At 31.8% G+C, this 19,360-nt stretch overlaps 1 protein-coding gene across 2 annotated transcripts in view; it reads left to right on the top strand.

Annotated features, from left to right (window-relative positions):
• Nucleotides 1–542: 542 nt before the first annotated feature.
• Nucleotides 543–19,360, top strand: part of LOC140443282 (uncharacterized) — a 53,849-nt gene continuing 35,031 nt past the window's right edge. Inside the window, exon 1 of one of the 2 annotated variants that reach the window (XM_072534436.1) lies at nt 543–727. The gene's annotated coding sequence lies outside the window, so the exon portion shown is untranslated. Of the gene's footprint in view, nt 728–9,563; nt 9,750–19,360 lie in introns of those variants that run through there. The other variant, XM_072534437.1, reaches the window with a different exon arrangement.

The raw sequence follows: 19,360 nt of genomic DNA, 5'->3' as shown, positions 1-19,360 counted from the left end.
TCGGGTAAGATTTTATAGCTATATTGAGCCAAGACCAGCACATTTCAGAAAATAAAATTTATGATATTTAATGTCTGTAAAGAAAGGCCAAATATTAACCTGGTGCAGTTATGGTTGAGATGTTACAGCGTTTTAAAAATGTACCTATTTTTTTAAAGAAAATTTCTGAAGATTTCCTTGTTTTAATGTATGTCCCATTATAGAGTGTTTCTTCTAAACCTAAAGTCATAGTCATAGGTGAAACTGTATTAGGTTAAAAGAACAAAGCCTTTCCATGAAATGTTCTACCTAATTAGAATAGCAGCTGCAGCTATCTAATATACGAGGACTTCCCATTATTTTCAATTTGACCAAAAACTTTACATTTCCTTAATCATTTTTTATTTGATGAATTTATCGTTTGTTGAGCAGAATTGGAGTTTACCATACTGACGAAGTGGGAGATTACGAGCTGTACTGACGAAACGAGTACTGTGAAAGTTCGATTATGCGCGAGCATGTACTAAGATTCTTGGCAACACCGGTTGTCGGCAGACCAGACCCCTCATTCTTTTATGAATGTTCTGTTCGCGTTCTCCCGTTACTGTTCCGTGTTGACAGTGTAGATAGATTATTGACTGGGCTGTAGTTTACATTCAAATTAGTTTTTAAAAACAATGCTGTTTTAGATGTGTTCATGTACTATTTTTAATGTGTAAATGTTGCAACAAGGTGATCAAAAATAGAGGTAAGTCTGTCAATTTTATTGTATGGGTGGATAGATTAGATTTTTCTTTGACATAACCTCATTGTCGGATTCGGAAACGAAATTTGCCGAATGGCTCAAACCTAGCTTAAACCTAGCGTGTGTTTGTTGTTTATATTTTTTTAATTAGTACATACCTAATGTTCATTTAAGTGACAGCTAGTGTTTCGAACTCGGAAATATTTTCAACTTATATTTTTGGAAAATTTTCGATAATACAATAATTCATTGATATTATGCTATAGGTAAATTAATATAAGTTTACCGTCACATGATCAAAACAAGCTTCAATTAATAGTATAAAAAAATATATTATTTTACTCAGTAGCGTTCCCCATAAATTTATTTCAGGATATCTTTTGTACACGAATTTAGATGTTCTGTACATATAAAAATAATACAATATTTACAAATGGAATAAGATTTCAACAATTTGACTGTTACTCGCATCATTGTCATCGGTAATATTTCATCTATTTCAAGTACAGGGTCCTTCCTGTATATCAACTATATTTTCACTTACATATCAATCTTGTATAAACTTCAGAGTGTTTTTTTACATTGATACACTGTGTGTTTTTTACATTGATAGTGAATTATAGTTTTATAACTATATTGTTAATATAGGTTTTTGTGCCAGTCCAGTTTTTTTTGATATTTGCTCATTCTAGAAATTCTCTCTTTAACACGTTTACTGTCTGTCAAAAAATATCAATATATTACCTTTAATTTTCGGTTATGAAATCTTATAGTATTCCTATTTAAAATTGAAGTTAAGTTATAGTAAGTTTCATGTACAATACATAGTTCACTCACAAAGTTCACATGGTTCATTGACAAATAAATCAACGATAATTAATACCAACAGTAAAACATGACGCTCAAGATTCCAGCTAAGTAATAATGTCTTTGTTAAATTTTATACTGTACCTTGTTGCTATTCTACTTTGACAAAATGATATGATTGATATTGATTTTTCTCAAAGGATAATTTTGCTTCTTCCACAAATTCTAGTTCACCAACATTGTACAGTCTTGGAATTCTGTTAAAGTTTGCTCTGCCTTGAGTTTCTATGAGACTGTTTCCACATATATTCCAGTCTCATCTACACAACAGTTTCCCATGTTTAGGCCCATTTTAAGTGAAAAGTTCTATATGCATGCTTGAGAAAAATTATTTTTTTGGATGAGAGAAAAAATTTCAACTTTGTCTCAGTATAAAATCTGTTGTTAATAATGTAAGTTGCAACAATTTGATGAGTTGTTAAATTCAGTGATATGAATTATTTATTTCTTTATTGACCTCTTTAATTTTTTATAAGTTCCTAATTGTGTTCATAATTATTAAAACCTGGCAGTTTTTATTGAGTTTGTGTCATTTTGTCTGTGAATCCATTCATCTGCCTGTTCAATAATTATTAAAGAAATAGTTTTAGAATCTTGAAATCTGGAACAACAGGTCTTTAATCATATCCTTAAACCCGTTATTTTTCTTGAAGAAAAACTCCTAGAGTTTTTTACATACCTTTTACCTTTACCTCTTGGTTTAAGGAAGGATTCTATTGTATTTGGGGAATAGATCCTCTTTTTTTCTCACATTTTTATGTTTCTTTTTTATATGAGTCCTTAAGTTTTGAAACTTAATAACATCAATACCTACATAGAGTCCTCTTAATTCAAAGAAAAACCTCCATTTAATTTGGTGCAATAGGTCTTCTTTTGCTCATATTCCCATGCCTTTTTTTTTAGGAAAAAAGTTCTAAAGTCCTATAACTTAGTGCATAGATTCTTCTTACTACAAAGGACAATCCTATTTCATTTTGGGCAGTACATATGCTTTCTTTAAAAAGTATTAATAATTTAAAAGAAATCATTTATTTTGAATAAATTTAAGCATCTACCTACAAAACGAAGATGAATCAAAAATGAAAATAAGAAATCATATAAGTATAATTAGTTAAATACTTTTCTCCCTATAAAAGATTTTTTCCAGGTCTTCCTTAAAAAAATTTCGCTTCTGTTGTTTACTTGGGTCATTAAAACAATCGGGTGTGGCAGTCCAGTGAGACTGCCGGTAGAAGTTATACTTCTATACACGCATTCGCCGTTAATTTATATGTGAGTCAATCTTCACAATCATTACATATATGTAAAGCTATAGGTAAGAGAGAGCAGAAAGAGAAACAGAATTAGGTATATGGTGCATCGTTTACTGTATATAAACAACATTTGACCTTTAATAGGAGTATAGTAAATGAAGGATTGAATAAATAGTTTGATGAAAGTGTATATTTTTATTTTCATATATGTATGAAAGGAGTTGAATGCAAAAAAATTTTTTACACATACTCTGCAGTAAAATTCATTGTTTATATTCTGATTAATATAAAAATACAATACAATACACCGCAAGATAATTCAATATAATAATACAATACAAATTAAAATGCATTATTCATAAGTATCTAAAAATGACAATATACATAACTTACTTACATTAAAATATGTTTAATTTACCATGATAATAATATTAATAAAAAAAATAATAATATTAATAAATATTTAATATATTTACAAAAGGAACATTTTTATTCCCGAGAGAGAAAATATCTCTTTTGTCTCTCTCTTACCTATATCTTACATATGTAATGATTTTGCCGATTCACTCCCGTACAAATTTCCAACGTCGAACGCGCGTATAGAAGTATAACTTCAAAAAAATGTTTGTGGAAGATAAAAATAAAAAAACCAACAACTCGGATTATGTTTGTAAATTTTCATTTTATTTTAAAATTTCGCATTTTTGCGTCTAATACATATATTTAATAAGATTAAACCCTATTCATTCTACAAATTCCCAGTCGTCAACAGAACCACGTGTAAGCCAAACAGGGTCGTACTGATGTACGACCTATGTATCATATGATTTTTAAAAATATTTACTTTTGAAACTGTTAGTGTAAGAATTTCTTGAAATTTAATCATTGTATCACAATTAAACTAAACTCTAAAAAATAACACGACCAGTAAATAACTTACTAACAATAACTATAACATAAATATAACACAATATAATAACTTAAAAATCAACAGGATACAATTAGAATTTAAAATAATCACAAGTTGGGATCTGTAACATGAGAATCTGTCTCGCTTACGGTAATAAATTATATTTTATTGCCTCTTGACGAATGAGATGGCGAATATCAACACGTGCTCATGTTTACTGATGGGAATTTGGTAAACGAATATACTTTAACATGGGGTTTTTAAATATTTCAAAAATAAAAAAGGAAATTCGTATTGGGATTCGAACTCATATATACCAGCGTATGAACAAAACACGCAAAAAATTTGCCAATTAGACATAACAGTAATGTATTACAAAATTGACTCTCGGTCATACATCCTCGATAGTGAAGGAGAGAGAAAATATATCTTCTGTCTCTCTCTTACATATATCTTGCATATGTAATGGTTTTGCCGATTCACTCACATACAAATTTACAACGTCGAACGCGCGTATAGAAGTATAACTTTAAAAATATGGATATTTTCCATTAGAGCTCCATATATTTTGTGCTTCGGGTGCAAAATTAGTTTATTTAAAAAACAACTAAAAGGTATGTTAAAATAAGTTTGTTATAGTTTATTATTCTGAGATGTTTAATTTTTAAACATATTGTTGTTAAGATGTAGCTTTGTTAAAACTTTTGTAAATGGATGCCGTTAATAAATAAATTGAATTGCCAATTGAACCAACACCGTTTTCTTGCTTAGGCGATATCTAAAAATAATTAAAAATGCATTTTTAATTATTCAGATAAATAATGGTATACTTATATACCTTGCTCAAATCAACTTGATTATAGGTAAACTTATTATACAAATTATTGTGACCTCTTACAGATCTTATATTTTGGTAACATATCTTTTACGTATATCTTCCAAATCGTTAGAAGATGAACGCGAAGACGACAATAAAAATTCATTTTTTTAAATTATATATTATTGATGATACTTTAAAAACTAAGCTAACACTAAAAAATATAAACATTGTAAAAGTGAGGTTAAAAACAGTAGATTATTCAAATAACCACATAAAAACGGTTAGTTACTTTTGACACATCAAAAACTGTCGGGTATAATTGAGTAATGGTTGGTGCAATATATTCTAAAATAAACGGGCAATCCAAATAAAAAAATCAATCGTTTATTTGTTGGTGCAACTGGACATAAGAGTCTTACTAAAATGAACTCCCAAATAGGACAGCAAGGGTCTATATTCGAGCTTTTCTTTTAACTGGTTATCTGGTTCCTATCATTGGCTTTTCAGTGAGGAGATCTAAATAGATTTACTTGAGTTTTGTTTGGGTTTAGAGTGACTCTCCATCTATTAGACCATTTTATAATTTTGTTTAATTGATTTTGTGCTCTATCGAATACAGACGAGTGTGTTAGCGTCACTCTGAGGGTACCTGCGGAAAGAAGTGCCGTATCGTCGGCATATAACAGGATAGATTCTGACCTGTTCATGAAGTGGGGGATATTAATATTATATATTGTGTATAATGTAGGAGGTAACATTGAGCCCCGAGGTACTCCACCTAGGTGTTGAGAATTTGTTAGCTACCTTTACTCGGATTATCCAATTGGAGAGATAGAAATGTATGATTTTGCTGAAGGATGTAGGCAGTCCAATACGGTAGAGTTTTTTTGAATCAGTCCAGCATGCCAGACTTGATTGAAGGCCTTTTGGACGTCTACGAAGATACCTATGACGAACCTTTTGTGTTCGTTTATGGATTGTGAAATGAAAGTGGCTGCTTCAATCAGTGCATTTTGAGTAGAGTGTCCAGCTTTGAATCCAAATTGTAAGTTTGGTATAATTTTGGAGAAAAATGTTGTTCTTTCTTGGTTTGTGAATCATTATCACATGGGCCATCGATTTGGGAAGATCCTGTATCTCAATATTGCATTTGTAATATTTGCTAAATAAACTATGGCTTTGATTGGGAGATACTTTAGAGCCCTGTTTGTTCTTTCGTCCCATCCAGGAGCTTTTTTTTTGGCGAGCTTTTCCTGATTAACTCGTCCTTGGAGATGTTGGGGTGATTATGTCCTCTTGGTCGTAGGGCATTTCTGCTTGTGGTTCCTCGACTTCTTCGATAAAATCAATATCTTCATCTCGGTGATAGTTTATTGTACACTCCCTGTCGAGAGTCTTCCTCATCGCCTCTACTTTTTCTTCCACCGAGTACACGATTCCGTTGTCACCGTGGAGTGATGGAATTGGTTTTATATCATTCCTTAATATTCTTTGTAGCCTCCATATTTCTTCTATTTTTTTCACATGCTCGTTCCATTTTTGGCTTCTGTGTTCGATTAGTGTCTGTTTGACTTGTCAATTTAGTCGGTTTGTCCTGTTTCTGTCTTCCTGGGTTCTTGTTCTTCTGGCTCTGTTCTTTTCGCTCATAATTTTTCTTAGTTCAGGATTGATTTCCTTAAACCTACATCTATGGATCTTATGTTCTATTTCTCTGTTACTGTTTCTTAGAGCTTATTTTATAATATTTTCAAACTCTAGAACTAGTTTTTCTAGATCTCGTGGATTGTTGAGATGTTTACAATTCCTTCGCTCATTAATCTCTGGAAGTTTGCTCAATTCAAATTTTCCGTATTCTCTAGAGTATTTATTTTACTATGGCTTAGAACTTTGACAAATAAACAATGCATAGTTTAATAATCTCATCATTCGGGAACATATATATGTAATTATCTATACCAAAAAGACCGATGAAGATCGTGTACAGATGCAATATTCGTTATAAAGCAAATTACTGAGAAATAACTAGAGTATAATAGACCAGCATTTCTCTGTCTGATTTACCTAAAGAAAGAAAAAACAACAAAATGGAAGTCAGAATAGATGGACAACTTACAGAACCTATAGAAATAGGCAGCGGGATAAGACAAGGAGATCGATTGAGTCCCATGCTCTTCAATTTGATCATGGATGAAATCATTAAAAGCGTTAACAACGGAAAAGGATACAGAATGGGAAACAAGGAAATAAAAATACTGTGTTAAGCAGATGACGCAATAATACTAGCCCAAGATAAAGATAGTCTACAAAGACTGGTCCACAGATTTAACATAAGAGCAAAAGAATTAAATATGACAATCTCATCTCAGAAAATTAAAACAATAGTAGTCAGCAAAGTAGCAACCAGATGTAAAATAGAAATTAATGGCATCAGTATTAAACAAGTAATGGATATAAAATACCTTGGAATTACACTGTCTAGCTATGGAGACCTGGGCAAAGAAGTGAGAGATCAAGTACAAAAAGCAAATAGACTGGCAGGATGCCTTAATAATACTATAGGCGAAAGCGACACATTAACACAGAGATGAAGTCAAGAATTTATAAAGCCAATGTAAGGCCAATAATGACATGCCTCAGGAACAAGACCCGACACAGCCACAACGCAAAGGCTACTGGAAATTGCAGAGATGAAAGTACTGAGAAGAATTACAGGAAATACGCTGAGAAATCGAAAGAGAATTGAAGACATTAGAAGAAAATGTAACGTACAGTGTATAAATGAATGGACACAAAATAGAAAAGAGAATGGAATAATCACATAAGCAGAATGGAGGAGACCCGTATCGTCAAAAGAGCAAGAGATGTCACCAATCAGCAGAAGAAGGATCGGACGACCGCGCAATAGATAGAGTGACGAACCTTCCATAGAGGTATTAATCCGCCAATGAACAAGCAGAATTGCTAATAAAGTAGAAGAAAAAGACAATATTAATTAGCCGAAATTAAAGCTTAGTGCTAAAAATATATTGTTTTGGAGTAGCCGCTTTATATTTATGTCTTAGCGTGGAATTATTTCTTCGCGATTTATCAAAGGCGATGCTCAATTGCTCAGTCCTGTACTGCATGCACCTTTCTGCTTGGTAAAGACAAAATTGATCAAAATATCCTGAGATGCATAAAACCCAAATGTTCTAAAATACTAACGAAGAAAATTTTAATGGCTATTAAAACACTAATAAGTCTTCCCCACTGAATCACATACATAATATCATTCATAAAACAGTCTTCAAACGAAAGTATGGAATTTATGACAAAAAGAAATATGTTCTAGTTGTGAAACCTAGGTAACTGGTTTAGTTGGAAACGAGAATCAATATTTTAAAAAACTGTATTTAGATACGGTACCATGTAGAAAATAGCTAGGTACCTACGGTAATGAAAAATTTCGCAATGGATAGATATATCATCTGAAAAATAAACATATTCGTAATCAGGAAGTGGTCCAAAGAGGAAATATCGACTCAATAAATAAAAACAAAAATCTCGAATACGTAATAAGCATTAGAAAAAATTATACAAATTTCTGTAAGTAATATTTAAGGAAAGGAATTTGGGAGAAGGCCAAAAAATAAGATATCATGGCTAAAGTATCTATGAATATTATTCATTATGTCTAGGGTGGATCAGGTTTGATCAAAGTACACAAATTGCAACAACTGTAATTGATACATGTGACAACAGGAAAAATAACTGACATCTCAAGGTTAAAGGTGTGTTTAGAAACTATTTGAAGCAGAAATAAATTGAGGAAATTTATACGTTTTCAAGTTATTTGCAATAAAAAGGTATTTTCCCACTACTATAGCGTATTTTGAATTATTCTCAATAATACTAATTCACCAGAGCGTCCATTTTGCAACTATTATCGTCACATCGTGTGAAGAAACAGGCCGCTGCTATCTGCTAACGAAACCAATATGTTAGCGAGACAGCAATGCAGAAGTCCGCCATTTTCGGTTCACTCACTGCATGAAATCGGAGCGCTCGAACACGGGACTCGATGATAGCCGATCTTGCGGTTGGAAGGTTTGGTCATTAGGATGATTAGGAGGGGTATCTTGTAATTCTCGAAATACATTTTTTTCCTATAATAACGTGGAGACCAAAATGTACGGACTTAGCGGGTTAATTGTTCTTAGACTATCCATATTATAACCTCTGCCATGTAGGTTAATTAACGACCTAATGGAAAAAAATTTCGTGTAAAATATTGATTTATTTCCAATAAAGGTTGAAGGCCATATAACTGCGAGGTCATTAATTTTTAATAACATTTTTTGGAAAAACAAATTTTTGGAATCTGCTCATAGTCCCGTATTTTATTCCAATTCGGTATCATTGTTTCGCTTTGATATAATACCACTTAGCTTTGCCCTTGGTCGCCTATCCTATTACGTTTGCACTCCCACTCCCACCGGATACACTACCTGATTGGCCCAATTGTATGTTTCTCTTATTTCAACTTCCGACCATTTTTTTGTATTCAACTCAAAGTTTGATGAAGTTCTGGTTACTCATCCAGATTATTTCATAACCTACCACCTAAAATTTAAGCAAAAGGGGATTATAAGCTACTATTTAATTTACATCGAGGTTATGTAAAATCCGCAGTTTAGGACGATCTAAATTGAATTAAACAGCAAGGGCTTTCCACCGAACTTGTAATAATTTTTAGATGCATGTACCAGGTCTGTCCATTATATATTTTTATTTAACCAAAAACTTCTGTTGCTCATTTGTTAGATTGAGCCATAGCTCAGATTAGAGTTGACCATACTGACTACTGACGTACTGACGAAGTTACATATTTGCTGTACTGACAAAATGAGTAAGTACTGCGAAGTTTGATTATGCGTGCGCATACAGTGAAGGTTTTTCTGGTTTTGGTGTAACGTCGGTCGCCGGCACCGGCAGACTTCTCATTTTGTTTTGTTACGTATATGTACGGTTCGCGTCCACCGTTGCCGTTAGTGCTCCCGGACGGTGTTTGTCGGTCTGTAGTTTACATTCAAATTAGAAACTTAAAGTTTATAGAAACAATGCTGTTTTAGCTGTGTCGAAATAATAATTAATTGCAAACGTTTTAAGTTTGCTACAGGTTGATTTAAAATAGAGGTAAGCGTCTCAATTTTAGTTTAGAAGTTGTGCGATTTTTCGTTTTGACATAACCTCATTGTCTCATTCACAAACAATGACCTAAACTTTAAAACTTACTACATTTTGATATTACCAAAACTTTACAAAATACAAAAATATCTTGTTTATTTTTTAAAAATGATGCATGTCTAATTAAGTATGCGAATTGACTATATATTTAGGAAAAGTAAATTTTGTAAATATATCAATTTGGTTGATTGTCTAGTCGAAACGTGAATAATTTGGCAAAGTTTATCAATTTTTGGAATAAATTTTCATAGTTGTTAAACTCACATAGAAATAACATTTTAGATGAATATTTAGAAATATAATCTAAATATTTTCTTTCATACGCAAACCATTCAAGAATAAACCGATATATATATATATATATATATATATATATATATATATATATATATATATATATATATATATATACTGGTAAACCCTTATTTTTGGTTATTTTGACCATTCCTTATCCACCCATGGAAAAAGTGATTAAATTATGTTTTAGTTGGTACCTTAACCACTTCCACAGATTGACATTTATTACTTGTTTACAAAAGTTATTTATGTAATAATAAAATTTATAACCTCAATAATTGTAATTGATACCTTAGACCATTAAAGCATTGATACCACAACAAGGTAGCAAATAATTCATCTATATGTACATAAAATTGTAAAATTTGTTGAAAATGACTTCCCAAATACAAGTCTTTATAATAATTTTATATGTGTAGGTACTTACATGGAGTAGATGTTTAGGTTGATTAGTTGTAGTTGATGAAATAGGTAGATTAAATTTTTGATATCTTTAAATTAAAAGACAATTTGATATGAGAATCCTGTCATTACCTATTATGTGCTCATCAAAACATTTTTGTAGCAGTATTCAATACTGCCTTGAGTCTTAGAATTAATTCTTAAAAAGGGAATCACTAATGCTCTGTGACATATTCTAACCCAAAGAAACACCAACTTTATGAAGATGTAAGCCACTAGTCGCATCTTTTATTTTATGAATTAATACATCCAAAAATTTAAAATCATTGATATACATGATTTTAATCATTCATATACTATACAACTTCAATATATTCTACTGTACCATTATCGCCAAATAATTTCATACAATTTTTCAAAATGTAATAACTAAATAACCTTAATGTAAAAGAACCTTGTGGTCTGGATTACAAAATTCTATTCACTATTTTGTTTTATACCTGTAGTTTCACTATGAATGAATTGTACTGAATTAACCCCATAATTTTTGCTTTTTTTTGGATACCTACTTTTTTTTTAAATTCAGTTTAACATAATTCTTGGAAAATTTGCAGATAAATTTACATTTATATCAAAATTATTTATGTTATATAATATTATACAGATTTAGCCATACCGCTCACTTCCTCTAAGGGAAACATTAACTCTTCCAGATACCGTAGGTATCTAAAAGATTGAGCTCTATTGGGACCCTTTCCATGTTATCGAGCCCTAGGAGACTTGGTATGCTGGAGGCTATCTCCCAAAAATTTTCGTACACATCTGGATGTCGCGAGAAGTACAGCTCTCAGCATGGTTTTATAGAGATGTTCATAAGACACAGCTGTTTTATGTTCTCTAGAAGGTTTTTCAGAATAAAACCATAGGTATTGTCTGTATACTTTTCATTGTCTCCTTATTTGTATTTCTAGATCTATATATATAGATATTGCAGATTAGCATTGTTAGTTATCACCACATCAATTAGTGTTGTTTGCCTAGTAAATGTATTAACTAGTATGAGATCTGGTCTATTATGTACCACTGGTTGGTCTGTGAGCACATATTATTATTATACAATAATATCAAGCCAAAGCAGAGCTTATGTGGCTTAAATTACAACATATTTGTAGGCACTAAACTCAATAATATAATGTAAATCAAATTTTCTAACAAAGTAAAAATAAAAATAATATCCACAAGAACTAGTACTTAGAAAAAGTGATTGCAATAATAGCAAATCACAAACATACAAATATTACAAAGTATACATAAGAGTACAAAACTAATTCTAATGAAGAGAAATCATATCAAATATATTTTTACCATTTTAACAGTTTTCAGAAGAAAAAAATACAGTTAGTTTTCATCAAAATTGTTGTTAAAACTATTTAAACTAGTAGCTTCTACTATGTCATCAATTCAACTGTTCCATTTATCAAAAACTCAGTTAACTAAAAGTTTTGCCTTACAGTGATTTTAAAAGACTCCTTTTTCAATTTAAAGTTATGACCTCTTACTCTAGCATCTTCGTTAATATTACAAAAGTTTGATGTTCCCCTAAAATCCCACTTAAGAATTCTATAAGTAGATTGATGTCACCTATTTCTTGTCTATGAGTTAATGGAGACACCTTGAGCTTTATTAGTGGAGTTTCATAGTTTAATCTTCCATAATTAAAAGATAGCTTAGTAGCTCTTCGTTGTACTCCTTCGAATACATTAATGTCCCTTTGCAAATGGGGTGACGAAACTGACACTGCAAATTCTAGGTGAGGTCTGACATAACATTTGTAGAGTTTCAAAAACAAGTCTGGAGACATTCTATGAAAAGCTTTTGATATAAAGTATAAATCAGAGTTCCCTTTACTAACTACTTTTGCTGTTTCAATAGACCAACTTAATGTTTGGTTGGCCAAGATCATGAACTTGTACCAATTTCAGGGGAACTCAATCCAAAAATATATTATAATATATGGATTATTATATCAACATATGACACAACACTTATGCATATTTATTGGAATAGCCCATTTTATGCACAAATTTCAGAAAGGGAGGGATTTTTTTTAACCTATATAAATACAGATGTCAAAAATGAAAGATTTGACTCAAAACTGTTGTGTAGGTAGTTCTTCTTAGCCGTCTATTATCCATTTTTGGACATAGACCTCTCCCAACTTCTTACATGGATCTCTATCCTGAGCAACATACTTGCAGTTTGTTCCATTGTCATGGGTGGTTAAATTTATCAAAAAATAAATATGTTTGTTGACATTATGGACCTACTTTAGTTAGTTTGGAAGTTTGTTCTAATTTAGCTGCAAATAGTGTTCAATGAAAGACAGTAAATGAAACATACTGACTGATGTGTTTGTGTTCTGTCCCTCAAATATTTATTGTATTTGAATGACTAGAATTTTTTCAATGGTTCTTAAGAAAGATGCATAAAATAGAGACATGATTTGTGTTTATGCAAGAACAAATTTCTCTAGTTTTGCTGCAGCTAGAGTAGATCAACACTCACATCCTGGAAAAAGATCATGTAAATACAAGATTTTTCACATCATGATCCATCAGTTACAACTTAATTTAATTCCAAGAATGTCTTAAAATTATATAGTCTAACCAAGAGTTTTTAATACTTGGTTATACTGAAACCAGTACTTACACCAATACTGGAATTAGTGAATCTTTAATGTGTGTTAGAAAAGGATTAGATTCCCTCATTTGAAAGAACCTGCAGCTATTGAAAATAATGTTCTAGTAAAAAAAACATGCTATTTTTATGTATTTGAAATTTGATAGGCTTTGGATGTCATTGGTTTAAAATAAAATTACTGGTGTCTAACTAAAGATTTCTATAAACTAAATCATTCTAGCCTAACACAATGGAACTTGGTTATAGCGGCATTGAAGGGTCCAGTAAAAAAATTACGCTATATCAGATTGATGTTATAAAAAACGACAACCTACTGTCAAATTTTATGACGCTATAGACGAGGCTTACTTTACTTTTAGCCGATAAAACCGGGTTTTTTATAATGTTATCGAATAGTTTTTGGCCGAAGCTATTAAAAATTCACGTTACAACCGAGATTACGTAACTACCAAGGCCGTAATATCCAAGTTCCACTGTAGTCCTTTATAAAAAAGTGTCATAGACATATAATACAAACAGACTGAGCTACAATACAAGCCACTTCCTCCAGTGCGACAAAGAAAACTGACGCAAAGCAATCCCTGCATCTCTTTCTAATGGGCTGGGTTAATCGACCACGTGACTTAAATGACTAATTGGACGGTCACGTGGTCGATAAACTCAGCACATTACACGGGGACTGATTTGAGTCAGTTTTCTCTGTCACACTAGGTGAACGATCCTGTATTGCAGCGCTCAGTCTATTTGTTGTATTATATGCCTATGATTGGAGTTAATTGTAATGCATAGTGATAAGATTTTGGTTAGGTTATGTTAAGTTATAGATATAACCATACACATTATATACATTTGAATGCATATAAAATTATCTCCACTATTCAATATTCAATATAAAAATTCTATTCTTTTTTAAAAAATAAGCTGTCTTGGCAACATTAATATTTTACTTTACACTTCAATAAAAATTCCAATAAAACCTGCATATACTCCACAGTAAGAATAACCGTCTGATACAAAAAAGCACAATAATGTATAACATTAGCTGAACCAATTATTTGTTGCACTGGAAGCTCCAGGAGTCAGTTTCCTTGATCATCTCATAGTCCGAATTTCAACCCAATGTATTACTATATTTTGGGTCACATTAAATTTAAGGTTTCTCTTAAAAAAAAGTTAAAAGAAAGTCGCCCGGATAGGCTATAAAGAAGAATTCAGGGAGCTGCGGATATTATTAGAACTGACCCGGCCACTTTTTCAGTACAATTATTGCTAGTGTTATAGAATATTTTATTTTCAACTTATTTTGCTGTTTAAGCCAGTATTAGACGAAATATGTCAAGGTTACATATAGATCGAATGAAAATCAAAATCATTACAAAGTAGTGGAAATTTTCTAATAATTTTGTTTGACCAAAGGCGACCCAAAAAACGTTATTTTTTTGACCCTAACTATTAGATTTAATTTTAACATGTACTAATACCCATAATTATCGAGGTACTTCATGTAAATAAAAAAATGAATCATAAATATTTGGTACGCCACTGCTGTTATCATGGTTATGCAGCTATTGTCTTCGTCATAACCCATTCGTTGGAATATTCCGCTATTAGATTTTAATTTGACTGCTTTTCGGAGTAATGTGGAATCAAAGCTGGCCGCATTCCTTACTACCAACAATCATGGTTGGTCGTAAATATAAAGTGGTAAAACGTCTTGGTCTAAAATTGAGCCCTTTTTACATGTGGCGTAAGGAACATAGATCTATCTTGGTCTTAGATCAGGTTAGGTGTTGTTATCTCTCTCTTGGTTTTAGACTAACATCCTTGATCACCTGAAGGTTTCTATATTTTTTTAAAATTTTTTTACCACTGGTATGGATGTAGGTGTCCATATATTAATACCTAAAGCTCATACATTGGAAAATAAAATAATCTAAAATAATCATCATTGTGTGGAAATTTTATGGTCTTGAATAGTGCGCAATTATAAATCGGGCTAGGTTGTCAGATTTATGCTTACGTAGATATGTGCACAACTAAGTATTATATAAATAAATTGCATTATCAATGTATCGCAAAACTCTTGGGACTTAATCTGTGCAATTAATATCTTTATTTGTTTTAAGCAGCATAATTGAACAAAAAATTAAGGCATAACAAAAATACAGAAACAATAAAATACTGAGAAATAATGAAATGGAACGCCAAAATCTTGATAGACAGAACCTCTTTTATCAAACCAGATTCCAAACGGGTACATAATTCCCTCCCAAACAGCAGAGCGGTAGAGCGGAGTGCTTCGGACGAGTTCATCTCGGCCAACATTAGTAGGGGAGTACGCATCGAACAGCATAATGTAACAGACGGAAATAGAAAACTTTACGTGTATCGACTGTTTTACACACAACAAAGTTTAGATGATTATTTTTATGATATTTTGTAAATTTATTTCCAAAATCAAATGCCATTGTCAATGTACCCACTACAGAGATTTTTTGTACTGAATGCTTCTGATTTATCTACCTACAGATTACTTTTTTGTATTTTTAATCTTTTTTGTTTTATTTTTCCACAATTTTGGATGATTTATGTGATAGAAAATATAGTAGTTATGTAACATATACCTAACGGTTTTCTTAAATTATCATATTTAACTTTTTTTATCCCCAAGGGATTTTCTATGATGGTCCTGATCATGCGCAGAAAAGCAATGTGAATATACGGCCATGACCACGACGATCTTAGGCGATAATCCCAGTGTTATAACAATAAAAGAACTCATCTACGAGTGTTTATATAATATATTAATTAGTATGTCATTGTAACCGCTGTTCATTTCTTTTTTTTATTATTGCAATGATGGATGAAACCATTACCAACACGAAAAATTGCACCACTTTATGCTATTGATACTCAACGGAAAGACGTAATCCAAGAATTGATTGAATAACAAAAAATAAAGGTCACCAAGAAGAAAAGAATGGAAGACATATTTTCTATAATATATTCAAAAATGTTCTAAATTGAACCAAAATGTCCTAAATCGCGAATTATGCGTTTTTACTTAATTAAAATTAATAGACATACACATAGTGAATCCAAATGTACAAGAAGGTTGGACAAAGTACAAATAACTGCTTTGCCACATTTAAGTGGACTTTTTATTATTTTTTCTAGATTACATAATTTTTTTGGGCCGAAATTAGAGCAATTTGTAATTAAAATTGATGATAAATTACTGTTTTGGAGGCAGATGACAAAAAGAAATAAAAGGTTTGTCCCACTTCCACATCAACAGCTCTAAATCGGATCATACCAACACCAAGTTGGTATAATATGCCCGCCGACAACGGAAAATTCCAATGAACGCAATAATAAAGAAAGAAGGCCGTGACGAAGATTAGAAATGTGGTAGCGTGCGCAGTCGTTGTATAGGTTATTGTACCTTGCGTCACGCTCCAGTCTAATAACGGCAACACCGAAAATCGTCCTCTCTGTTTCTCTGAATTGATCGTTCGTTCCTCTTTGCTTTACTGGAAAAGAAATAATGCAACACAGGAATAAAAAAAATAAGATTTTTTATGGGGGAAATAATTTTGGTAGTTGGCACTCACGTTTTTCCCTTGTTTAAAGTTTCCTTAGGAACGTTTTTTAAAAATCGGATAATTATCTAGGTCACGTCACGTCATTTTTTTTTGTAATTAATTAGCTCCAGGTCCAGATTTGAACAAATGGAATATATTATGATTTATTATATATTTATTTATTTATTTGCCATATATTATTGCGATAAATTATTGACTTCTTGGAAGATCGTTGTTCTTGCGGGAGGACAAGTATTCAAAAGGAAAATAAATTATCAACACATTAGACTTTTTTTTTTGGAAATTTGATCGTGGAATATCAGTTTGTACCAATATTCTTTTGCCTTGTTATTTTTAGACAGTAAACATATATGCGTTCATCTAATGGACATAACCTAGAAATGACACCTTGGTATAATGATTATAATAGAAACAGTTCTCTAGAAATCCAGAAACTCATAAAAACCATATTGAACAGCTAATGTACATGTTTGTATGTTTTATAGATTTTTAGAAAGCTATGAATCGAATCTGTAATTATATTGATTTATTGCTTATCATGGGCGTAGGTAAAAAATATTTTTAAAAGTTTTATTGCAAATAAATACGATTAAATGAAAGATGCATAATACAAAGAATAATTTCGAGGATACGGCCTACGATTTATTTTTTTCAACATCGTCTCTGAAATAATTTTCTCATCAGCTATAAAATATCTGAGGTTGGATAAAAATAAATGGTGTAAAGTTGAACAGTAATTGTGATTTTGATATAACGTTTTGTAAACTTATACAAGGAGGGGCTAAGTTGGTCTGACAGAATTCATTATTTTTATACTGTGACAGAAATTCCATTCAACAATTTACTGATGAATATTTATACCTAACATTATTATTTCTAAAATAAAAGATGATTAAGAAGTATATTCTATCTGTATTACTTTTTTTTCCTTTTCTTTCCTTGTTATAAACTGGCCATGCCATAACCAATTGGCTTAGTGTCCACGTTTTATTTATTTGTGATACCCATTCTGGAAAACTACCAAGCTTGTACACAGTAGCTTATCCAGGCGGTGACGAAAAAAAAAGGCCCATTCGAGGCCTTGCCATTTAACTTAATTAACTACCTTCAAGTTTCTTAATTAGACAAAACCTAATTACAGCAACATGGGTTCCCTCTGCAGCAAACTGTTAGAGTTCCTCCTAGACATAATAGTCCAGTAAGTGGCCGTTTTGGAGTGTAATTTTCCTCGTCACGACGGATTTGCTTGAAAATTTGGATTTAGGTTCCTCTTACCCTCTACGTCACTTTTGGACTTGAGCCCAGGGTTGCTTTTACTTGGAGGGTGAAAGCCTCCTCTTCTCGGGGGTGAAAAAACATATGCATGAAATAAGTCCGAAAATGAATAAATTGACAAATTCTAAGCAACTTTTATTCTATAGAGTTTTTTCACTAGTCAAAAGAAACTTTTTGAAGCATTTGCGATTGAAAATGTTCATTTTTCAAAATAAAAACCACGTTTTCAGACAGTTTTTCACAAATAACTTAAAAAGTATTTACCGAAAAGATACCAAAAATGTAGCTTATAAAAAAAGTCTGTAGACCCAGTAGAAGCAGAGTTGTAGCTCATGAAAACTAGGTTCTTATTTGTAAAATTCTAAATCGAATATTTCAACGTGAAATAACCAAAAAAGAAGCAATTTTCCGGGAAAACTCAAATCAAAACCTTTTGAAAGTGTCTAAGAAAGATCTATTTTTGGGTTTTAAACAATTTTCTAGCATCAAAACTGAGCGAGTTAGGCTCAAAATAAAGTTGGTCCATTTTTTTTTGGTAAATAAATGCATACTTTGCAAAGTATGCATTTATTTACCTTAGTAACACTAGAATCGTAGAACATTTACTGTTAAATCACAAATCCGTTTCAATACAAGAAATGATATAGAAATTAATTACTCCTGCTATTCGACTAATGATATCAAATGTGTGCCCCAGCATTCCAAACACTATAATCGAAGAAGAGCTTAAAAAATTCGAGCTGATTACAGTTTCCAAAATAACTTTCGTGAATGTTGGCATGCCTGAATCCGAAGATAGTCATATTATATTAAGTTTTGCGTTAAGTACTCATTCGGATGACCAAAGTCTGTATGGAGGGTGGAATATCTAAAGTACGTGTAAATAATAAACTGTCTGGCAGATTTGAAATCAACAGTGGACTCAAACAGGGTGATGCGTTATCTCCACTACTTTTAAACCTTGTATTAGAGGAAGCCATGAGGTTGGACGAAATAAAAACAGAATTGCTATCGGTTCAAGGTCCCAAGCTATTACTCGCATATGCAGATGACATAGATCTCGTTGGAGACTCCATCCTATCCACGAAAGACATCTTCAACAAGGTGGAAGGAGCAACAAGTGAAGTAGGACTGAAGATTAATGAAGAGAAGACGAAATATATGTGTATAAATGGAACGACACGAAGAGACAAAATAGGACAAAATGTGACGGTCAACACCTTCAATTTCGAAAGAGTACAACGTTTTAAGTATCTGGGGGCCGTAATTACAGCTGACAAC

This window comes from Diabrotica undecimpunctata, chromosome 6, assembly GCF_040954645.1.
Source record: "Diabrotica undecimpunctata isolate CICGRU chromosome 6, icDiaUnde3, whole genome shotgun sequence".
Classification (NCBI taxonomy): Eukaryota; Metazoa; Arthropoda; class Insecta; order Coleoptera; family Chrysomelidae; genus Diabrotica; species Diabrotica undecimpunctata.
Note: the sequence above shows the minus strand (reverse complement) of the source record. Positions and strands in the feature narration are given on the sequence as shown.